The sequence below is a fragment of the Cyanistes caeruleus genome, chromosome 12, assembly GCF_971803275.1.
Source record: "Cyanistes caeruleus chromosome 12, bCyaCae1.hap1.1, whole genome shotgun sequence".
In the NCBI taxonomy this organism is placed as follows: domain Eukaryota; kingdom Metazoa; phylum Chordata; class Aves; order Passeriformes; family Paridae; genus Cyanistes; species Cyanistes caeruleus.
In genome coordinates, this window is record NC_141712.1 from 6,659,770 (window position 1) to 6,670,599 (window position 10,830).

Sequence of the window (10,830 nt, forward strand, 5' to 3'; positions counted from 1 at the left end):
TGATCTGAGCAGACACCGCTTTTCCAGTGGCAGCAGGAGATGCAAGTCCTCAGTCCAGCATTTGTCCAAGCCACCCCACCTTCCAGGGTCCCTACTAGTGAAGATTAAGAGAATTACCAATGCATATTTCTTGTCTAAAAGAAAGGGAGAAAGCCTATGGGTGAGCTTTGAAAAGAAAATATTGATGAAATTTTTTTATTCTGCTTTCTAGATCACTTTGAGGCATCAGTACAACCATAGTTACAGGAGGAGGGAGAAGGTTTCTGTGGCTTAGCACGAAGGTGTGAGTAACTATCTCTTTGTCTCAGTTTACCCTTTTGGGTTAGAATTGAAACCATCTTTTTTTGATATACATAAAATGTTTAATTAATGTATGAGGGATGTGTGATCCTTTGTAGGGAATATATGAAAGCAGATGTATTTATTAATAACCAGGTGGCTGTTTTTCACTTTGTCTTCTCATAAACAGTACCTTAAAGAAAAAAAAAAAGTGAGTAGATATTTTTAGGAGCTTTTTGATAAGAATTGATACCTCATTACTGAGCTGCTGTAACTTTGAAGGATAGCTTATACTGCCATACTATGTGCACTTTATTGCATGAGGGATTTCTGGCAGTCAACAGAAGTTCCTTCTTGAGGACCTGGAGAGAGTGTGATCTAACTCTTTCAAGTTAATCATGAACCACAGAGCAAGCACTGGGTAAACTGATAGCATAAATTGAAAGGTCACAGCCTGTATTGAGAGAGGCTGTGGTATTTTCCTCTTAAAAGAGACATGACAATTTATTTTGATCTCTGTCACAGAGGACTGAGGGGGAGATTGTGCTTTGTTGGAGCTCAGCAAAAGGGACTGGAGCTTCACCTCATGCCCCTTGTGTCCTCCCCACCCCTGTGCCCCGAGAGCTGTGTCACAGCTCCATGCTCATCCCTTTTCTTGGGTTGAATTCTTGAATCCATGATGGTTTGACTTTGGTGTGCACCACAGTGGGTTTATGGGTACTCTGTGAGGACAAAGAAAGATCCTTATTCTCCTTTAGGTTTCTCACTGGATCACAGGAGACCTTTGGTTTTGTGCTCAGTGAAATGTATACATGTGTGTATTTGTCATGTCCATAACTGATGGGGTAGTGGAAAACAGAGCTCAGAAATATTAATAAGCAAAACATGTTAAAATTTGATCTACTAGCAGAATGTGTAAGTTAGCAAGAGGGTGATGGTATTCCAAAAATAATAGAATTTGTGTTTCAATATGAGAAAATTGTAAAGGTTTAAAGCTAGGATGTATGTTTACCTGTTTTTTCCCCTCTTTTCCATGAAATATCTCTTCATGCCAGGCATTGCATATCCTCCAGCCATTAGAGTTACCAGTTTAAACAGGAATAGATATATAGAAGCATATTCATGCTGTACACTCCAGGGCAGGTGAACACTAAATTTACCTCCAAGTGCTTTAAATGTCAAATAAGATTAACCATCTGCTAACCCATCTAACTATTCACTAGAAGTTCTGTTGCCTGACATAATAGACAAGGTAACCCCTTTGCTGCCTGGGAGTTGTTCAGCAGATGGTCAGCAAAAACAAACCAGTGTTGGGTGATGGGACCATTTTACATGCAATAATAATGTTTTCCTGGATGAACAGCAAACATTGCCCAAAGAATCCCACAGAAGAATCACTACGTGGTTTACAGAAGTTAATGGGCAGGCACTAATCTACCCACACCTGTATTTAGATGGAGAAAACAGTGATAGGTGTGTTTAAAGACCCCAAATGTTTCTAGCTTTTTGTCAGACATAAAGGTAAGAGCAAACTGTGCTAACTGAAAGTTTGCTCCACAATTAAAAAAGAAGCAGGGAGAAGGGAGGGATATTCCTATTTCCACATATAAAAATACTACCTTGAGTGTAGCACAGTTCTACTTGGTTCAGAGGAAGCCAGATTCCCTGGTTCCTCAGCTTCAGGAGCTGAGTTGTAGTTGTAGTTCCAGCAGTATCCAACAAGAGCAGGAAATGAACATGGCAAAAGGATGCAAATGACTGTAGAAGAATACACTGGGTTTTGGAGAAGGGACACCCTTTATAAATAAGCTTTGAAAACTTGACAGAGAAGTCAAATTAATTAGATTTTCCTGAGACAAAACAAAGAATATGTTTATTCAGAATTGTCTGAGAGCCCTGGGAGAAATTTGAATTGGAACCCATATTAAAAAAATATCTGGGAATATCTTGCAAAAGACATTTGTATATACAGAAATGGTATTGTTGCCATTGGCCTTGGAAGGGTCTCATCACACACGACCTTGGGATCTAGTTAACATCCTGGAAAAATAGCTGTTATTACTGCCTACTTAAAATATGAGCAGGTGCCAGCAGTATTTTCTTAACACGATCTTTTATCTCAACCCTTGACAATAAATATATTTTGGAGAAGTATAAATGCTTGAATTCAGAAAGAAAAAAAATATCCAAATATTGACCAGGACAATTGGATATTTTAAAAATTGCAGGAAGGGGAACCACATCAAAAGGTGGGGTTGCACAAAGGGCAGGGCAGGAGGTGGTTGAGGGCAGGGGAAGGTGAGGAGCCCCAGGCTGGGTGGGTCGTGCCCGAGGGCTCTGTGCCATGAGGGTCCAGGGGTGCACCGTGCTATTCAGCCAAATATTCCAACCCAGGGACAGATTTCCCACCCTGCATCCAAACAAAATGAAGTCAGCTTTGACTCTGCAAAATGTCGATGAATTCTTCAGAGTAAATCAGGCCTGTCAGCCTGATGTGGAACTGTCACCTACTTGTGACATAATATAATATGAAATGATATTGAACAACATGCGTTTGGCACTAAATTGTTAGCGGGTTTTAGCTTTGACAGCAGCAAGTTTATTGCTTTAATCCCAAGGTCTTTTAACCCTCTTTGACATAAATTGAGGTTGGCTTTTGTGAGAAAACTCCACTTCAGTCTCTCTTCCTTTACCTAAAACTGCTTTTAACAATTTATGCTCATACATCAGACACTCATTTTGAGTGACAAAAAGAAAAAAGATCTATTAGAATAGAAGGAAAAAAGGGTCAATTTAGGTTAAGCAGTGTATGTCTCTTTTGGTAGGCATGTCACAGCTTTCTTCAGGTGAATGTGAATTTTAAGTTGTAATAATGTATTGCTGTAGCAAAATAAAACAAATCTGTGACAAGAAGAGAGAGCAAGTATTGTATGAGGAAGGCTGATAACCCACACAAGATTATTCTCCCTTTTTTTAATGCAATTTAATTTATTGTTAAGATGGGTCCATTTTGAAACTTTTCTTAGAAGATCAAAGGATTTTTTTTATGCAAACGCTGTAGAGACAGAGTAGTTTGGTGAGGGTCACGTGCAGGAATACAGATGTATGGAACAGATATTATGTACACACAGTTTTGCTGAATAGCATAGCTGGCTGATAGCACATAATTTAATATTTCTCCTTTTTGAGACACCTTGTTTAGTTTGATAAGTAAGTACACATTGTCATCAGTGCTCTGATAATCCCGTCACGGAAATGCATCATATATGAACTCTAACATCAATAACACAGGACAGTTTTATCACCCTTGTTTTTCTACTCTCAATTACTGTATGTTGCTCGTAGTGTTGCTTTGAAATAATTTCTTTATTGCATTTAAAGCTCAGCTGAATCTGCCCTTGAACTGTTTAATAATAGAGAATGAACACATTCTCAGCATATTTGCAAATTATTTTTTTTATGTTTTCTTTGTTCCCTCCTAAAGTATATTATTGATCTACCATCATTTTTACAGAACAGAAAAGGAAAATATTAGACAAAAGAAAACTTGTGTTTCTCTCCAATGCTGTTTTGAAGTTTGTATAAATTGCACTTTTTGTCTCTTCTAAAAATCACATTTTGCTGTTTCTCTCATTTCATAATTTTTTTTTATTATTTATTCTATTTTACTAATATTATCTATAACACCTTCATAGCAATTTTGCTCCTGGCTAGTATTTGAGCAAATACACAAACAAGTTGGTCTATATGCATAAGAAATTATCTGATCTGTGATCTACAGATTTGTATCTTGTCTCTTTTGCACCCTTTTCTATGGCAATAACCTAATTTTCTTCTTGACTTTTGGTGTCCTCTCCACCCCAAAACCTTCAACTTCCTCTCTCCTCCCCATCTTCCAACCCTTCCACCATAAAATCCTCAGGTTCCTTCCTAGAGCTGACTGCTATGCACCGCTCCTATTTTCACTTATGTTCCTCACAGGCTGAAAACAAAATTTAAAAAATAAACTTTGCTGGATTTTTATGTTGGGAACTTCAACCCCCACATCAGGAAAATATGAAAATAAGAAAATATTTCTAGACCTTCCATGAGAGTGTTATTTTGCTTCCTAGTTATGCTATATAGAAGTTATAACAATTTTTCTCTAGATCATAATCTATTGAACCTGTACCATAGGGATATGTTGATTGCTATGTTATATCCCAAATATATCTTTCTATACATTAAAAACCAAAGTAGTATTAATTTTGAAGGTTATCTACATTTTCCCAACCTTGACATTTGACTTAATTTTCTTCATCCTCCTCCTTATGTGTCATTTGCTTTGACAGCAGTCTATGCCAAGCTGCTGATGCAAATTCTGACTTCTCCAAAAACCAAGGCCAGTAATTTTGTAATCAGAGTTTGGCCCTGCAGAACAGAACAAAATGCATCCACCAGGTGTTTCCCATTGATAGGTCCTCCTCCACCACAGTGCTCAGATCCTTTAAGCATTTGGTACTGGCAGCCCTTGCAGTTTCCCTCCTCCCGTTACAGCTGGAAGTATAAATTCCACAACATTTCCAAATCCTGACAGAATGAAACTTGGGGAATTGGGAAAATGGGGTTAGTGTATGAATTGTGATCTTGTCCATGCAATAAAAAGCACTATCAGCGGGCATTCAGCAGCTGAACTACCCTCATGCTGTTTGTATTTTTATGGACACTGTTATAACAATAGTAAAGTATGATTTAACTTTAAAAGGGATGCTGTAGCATTGTTCAAGTCCAGAGCTGCCATAATCTTTTGTGGTAAATCTTTTGGATTTTATCTAGCTTTTAAAAAGGAAGGTAACTTGAAGAATTAGTAATAGAATACACAGAGGCTGCCTTCACAATGACTTGCCAATCCATCCTGTTTATCTGGATTTGCATATATGCAAACTTTTCTGGGTGGGGTATTTTTGCTGTTTGTGTTCTCCTACACATCCAACAGGCATCCCTGATAGAATCCAGAGATCACCTTGGAACCTAATTCCTACAAATACCAGGTGTATACAATCCTGAAGTTTCTTCTGCTTATGCATTTCAGTGGCAAAATTTCATTCTAACTATTAGGATTATTATTATTACAGCTACATTTGCTTTTGAAAATGGATTCAAAATAATTAAGGTTACTCTTGTTTTAAACATTAAATGTATTCAAAATCAATATCTTATTTTGATTCTAGATGCTCTTGTGGTTCAGAGCAGGAGATGGAGGCTGTTTTGGCTATTGTCATTAACTGTATGAGGCCGTGGCTGACTTGCTTAGGTTTTCTCAATCTTTTTGCTTATCTGTAATTTCCTGCCTCTTACTTGGTTTATTTCATTAATGTTTGTAAACAAATTTTGGATACTTACATGGAAAGTGCTGAATAAGTATTGCTGTTTGTTGTTAGGTCTGAAAGTGGACATTTGCTGCCACTGTCATAGAGGTAACACATGTAATGATTTTCTGGTTTTATAAATAAATAATCCATGTTGATGGATATTTGGGGATAGCTGTGCAATTAAATAATTTAACTCAGCACAAAGAGGGTGTTGTGGCTAAAATGTTTAATAGGAACCTTAGAAGGTTTACTATGCAGCACGGGACAATGAAATTGCAAGTATAAAACATACCCCTACTCCCCATTTCTCAGCTTTCCTGTCTTAGAAAAAAGCTCTGAGCAAGAGCAAAAGATTCTTCATTCCTTCAAGGCATTCCCTGAGGGCTTGCCTGCCCTAAATAATTATACAGCCTTAAAACAGTTGTCAGGCACTGCAGTCAGGACTGCTCCCTCTCCCGAATTTACTGTGAATCCTGTGATAGCTGCAGCCTGGCCTTTGAAGTCGTGACCCTGGGAGAGGCTCTGAGCCCTCCTTGTTGAATGGGTGGAAGTTTCAGGCTCCTTGCTAGCAAAGGTTTGAAGATGTAGAATGAAAGGGGTATGGTAGCAGGGGGAGATGCCTGTGTCTGCCTGGACACAGCGCTAGATAGGGAATGTCACAAGAACCCTTTTTCACCTGGCTGCAGATTTCCATTGCTGGTCTGGCTTCAGGAGCAGCTGTCCCTCAGTGCTCCCCATCCTGTGCTTCCTTCTGTGCAGAGAGGATGGGGGAGCTGGCCCTGGGACCCAGCTGCTCCAGCCCCCCCTGCTCTGTTCCTGTACTCAGTGAGGTCTGCACTATTGCCTCAGCTTGTATAGGAACTGTTTAAATCTGTGGTAACCAATACAAGCAGCCATAACTCCATTTACCTTTATTCCCTGGCTGTAACTAGGACTGGCTAATTGGGAGACATAACTGATAAAGGCTGTCAGGACTGGGTGCTGAATTATTCTAATTAAAGCTTGTTTGTTGTTTAACTTTCCAGGTTAGAAAAGCTCCAAAAGGGGAAAAAATTCCCAACAAAACATTGCTTTTGCCTTTTGGTGATGCTTTGGTCATTGCTGGGTTTTGAATCCTTTTCTTCCAACTCCTCCACCTGAGGAGGCAATGACTGCCTTGCTCAGGAAGGAAAAAAACAAAAAGGCCAATAAAACAAAGAACTGAATTGTTCTGCTGTTTTCTCTTACTGGGCAGCCTTTTGCTTCTGTGTGTCTGAGGTTAAGGACTGAGAATTCTGTCTGAAATTTAGAGTTAAAACTATCCTTCTCTTCGTATTTCCTTGTCTTCCTTAGCTGCTTGTCTGAGTAGGAAAATAACTCCTCTTGATAAGAAGGTTATGGAGTGCTGCTCTGAAATTTAGTTTTAGGGAATAATTTACCTGATGTTCATCCTGGAATTTTATTCCATATGTTATTTAGGTGGAAATTAAGGCTTGTTTTCCTAGGTAAGTTCAAGAAGGTAGACAGCAAATTTCTTTTTAAAATAATAAGTGACATTTCTAATGAGAGGCTCTTGGGTGGGGAGAGGGAAGGTGAGGTGAGGGGCAGTGATTGTTGCTTTTATTCTTAATCCAGGAATCTATCTCTTTAAAAAAAAGCTTCAGATTGAAAAAGTAATTGATCCAGTTTGTTAATTCCAAGCTAAAAATAAAAACAAAATTCCTATAATGTCTCTGCTTCCCCTTTCTTTGGTTGTACTGCCATTGATAGACCAGACTCCAAATGGACAACATCATTATAGCTTGGGGCTCTCCCCCTCAATGTGGGAATTTATTTAGTGCATGGGTGATTTGGATGCATCTCATTTTTCCTTTTGTTAATATAATAAAAAGAACAAAGTGCACTTAGGAATGCCCTGTGTTTCATCTAGAGGAACACAGTCATTAGCACAATGTCACAATCAGCAAACAGTATCAGAGCTGAAAACCAACAAAAAGGCAGCATGAAAAAAGCTGACAGGAGAGGAGGAGACAGAAGTATTAAAAAGTATTGTAGATAAAGAACTGTTGACTGCTACTCTTGTAAATATTTCAAAATATAGATCCAATGTTTTATGGGTTACTAAAACTACTGTAAATACACCAGCTGAATCCCAAATACATCATTCTCTATCCCCAGCAAAGACAAAACAATGCAGCTATAATATCCCCTTCGTCATCCCTTGCAGACTTGGGTTTAGCTGCAGAGCAAAATCAATGGAGCTAACAGAATATTCAAACAGGAAAGAAAAAGAAACCTGAGCCTGTCCTACTGTCCAATTTTCTATGGAGTATAGAGAGCAGTAGAGCTACTACTTCTCAAACTTCTCTTTATTTGTTCCTGGTTCACCTGTAAAAGCTGATCAAGTTTTCCAGAGTGTCTTGGACACTATCTTCCTGTCTTATTCTACTTGAAAATTCAGAAGAAATTATTCCTAAGGTCTGTACTAAATATCTTTTAAAAAATTCTTTTCATATTCATCCATAGAAGATGGGCTCTTAAAGACTGATGGATCCCACCCCTAAGTGTGTCCAGTGACTTGTTTGTGGAGAGGTGCAGAGATAAAAGGAAAGTTAGGTGTCCCTTCTCTGGAAAGAAGGACACTGTTGCTGGAATTTTAGAGCCAGGACTAAGATTGTGCTATAAGTTTGTGTCCCTGTATAATAAATTATTATTATTATTAGTAGTAGTAGTATTGTTATTATTATTTTATATTCTATATTATTATATTTTATCATTGGTGTTTTATTACTATTATCAGGTTTTTCCTCCCATTATCCCTCTATGATTTCATCTCTGAGTGCAAACATTTGCCTCGATTCAGGCTGGTTCCAGAGGGATGCTGTTATCCCTCCTGGGCTGTGGCTGCCCAGCCTGAGCCAAGCATGGTTCTGAGAATGCTCTAAATAAACAAAGGCTCCAATAGAACCAAAAAGAACAAGGCTCAAAAAAAAGCTTATGAGGAACAGAGTGACCCACAGTGTTCTGGTGTCAGAAATCAGTTTCCCAGGCTGCAGCAAGGAGACAGAGGTTCTTATGCACCATTCTGCTGCTCTCAGGGTCTCTCTGGGACCTTTCCTCAGCTCCTTCTGTGGGAACAAAGATGGTTCACAAAAGACTGATCAAATATAGCAAACAAAGCCCAAGAAGGTACAACTTCTTTCCTGGATTTCTTCTGCATTCTTTATTATCCCTTATATATATTGAACCTTATACCTGCTCCAGAAAGCCCAGTCTATAAGCACTGTTAGAGGCTTTAACAACTTTTGTCTCTCTGTTAAGGTCAAATGCTCACCAGTGCATCTGCTTAGAGTGGGTCAGTCCATCTTCAGCAGTGATGGGCTCTGAATCCCAGAGATTTGGACATCTCCCCTTAAGTCTCCATAGGAGTAATGCAGCTCATACTTACCTCTGCTGATTTTCCACATTTCCTGACTAAGCATGGAATTTTCTATAGCTTCAGCCTTCAAGTTGAGCAAAGTGGCTCTGCCATCAGTCAGTTCCTATAGGGGAATGGAGGGGGAGGTGAGCATGGGCTGGGGAGGAGGGTAAGCAGAGAAGCTGTTGTCTTCTGTTTTCCTGCAGGGTTTGTCTAACAGCTAACTGGATTAATGAAACACCTGGCATAGATGCAATTAACTATTTTGCTGTTGAGGCTGAAAACTACATAATGAAGAGGCTTTTTTTTTTAAAAAAAAAAAATCACCACCAAAACTGAAACAACAAAATCCCACAACTCTTTGACACAGTTCTGTCAAAAAAAGAGATCCTATTGCCCAAATATGATTATTTTTTATATCAAGTAAACTGCAGGATTTCTCCATTCATATTGAAAGATTCAGTAATGCTCTTTACGGAATTATTAATGCCTTTGCAATACAAGGATTGGGCATAAGAAATACAAAGGAGTTTTACTGTAGCCAGTGAACACTTTCAGAGGGTAGAGACCCTGAGAGCAGGGCTGGTGATTAACCCCACTGGTGCTGTGCAGTATCTCTTGGTAATGCCCACCCTCGTCCTGGTGTATAAACACTGAGTGGATTACTGACTGCATTGCTGCTGAGAGCTCCTTAATTTTGTTTTGAAAACCAATTCCAGGATAAAGACAACCCTATAGAAAGAAATATTTGAGCACAGCTGGTTAATATTTTTTTCTTTTTTTTCTTTATTTTTTTGAAGGCAGACTTACACATTAGGTATTCATTTGTACAAAAAAATTAGAAGCAGGAACTGTTAGAAATGTGAAATTGTTAGTGAACAAAGAGGCAGGATTATGGGGTGGAAAACTATGAAAGATAGATGAACTTCACTCTAGAAATAAGAAATACTGTCATTTTAAAAGCAGCATTTCACCACATTAAGAAACATTTTTTTTCTTCTGTGGGCATGTTTCTGTTCACAGGTAAAATTATATTTTAGTTTTTGGAATATGTCTATGAAATAGCAGCAGATTGGAACTGGTGCAGTCTATATGAAAACGATGTTTGCATCTGCTCTTTTTGTTCATAAAGGTTCCAAAGGGTCAGATCCTGGTAAATGAAACAAAACCTGAGTCCGAAGGGGCTTTCCTGTGATAAACTGCATTGAACCACAGTAAGGGGACACATCAGCCCTAAACACAGCTGATAACTTAAGGGTGTAACAGTGAAAGAAAAGGATATATCCCATTGTTTCTGGGTTTGGCCCTCAGAGATTTTTATTTTGTGGGGAAATCACTGGACAGGGGCTGATTTGGGTGCTTCATAACCCCTTGCTTGCTTGGCCAGTGTGCAGGTATTCAAATAAAGCCCAGCACAAAAAGGGGTTAAATTCTCCCAGGCTTTGTCTTGTCCCATGACATTGGCACAACTGCCTTTATTCCTCGTGGTCCAACTTGTCTGTGTAATTGCATAGATGGGATTTATCATTTAAAAATAAAATTGAACCAAATGGAATTAGCATCATAATACTTTAAAATGCTTAATTGATATCCTATTTTCTGTAATATTTTTAGTTTAACATCAAATCTTTTGACATTCCATAGTGCAAAGTGAAGAATCATTAAATCTAGATATTTTTCAGAAATTGAATAATAACTGTGTGCCAATTATTATTCTGTGGAAATTCTCTGTATTAATTGCAGCTTCTGCAGCAAAAATGTGGAACAAAGACTATTCTTGTTTTTAAAAATGCAATATATTTG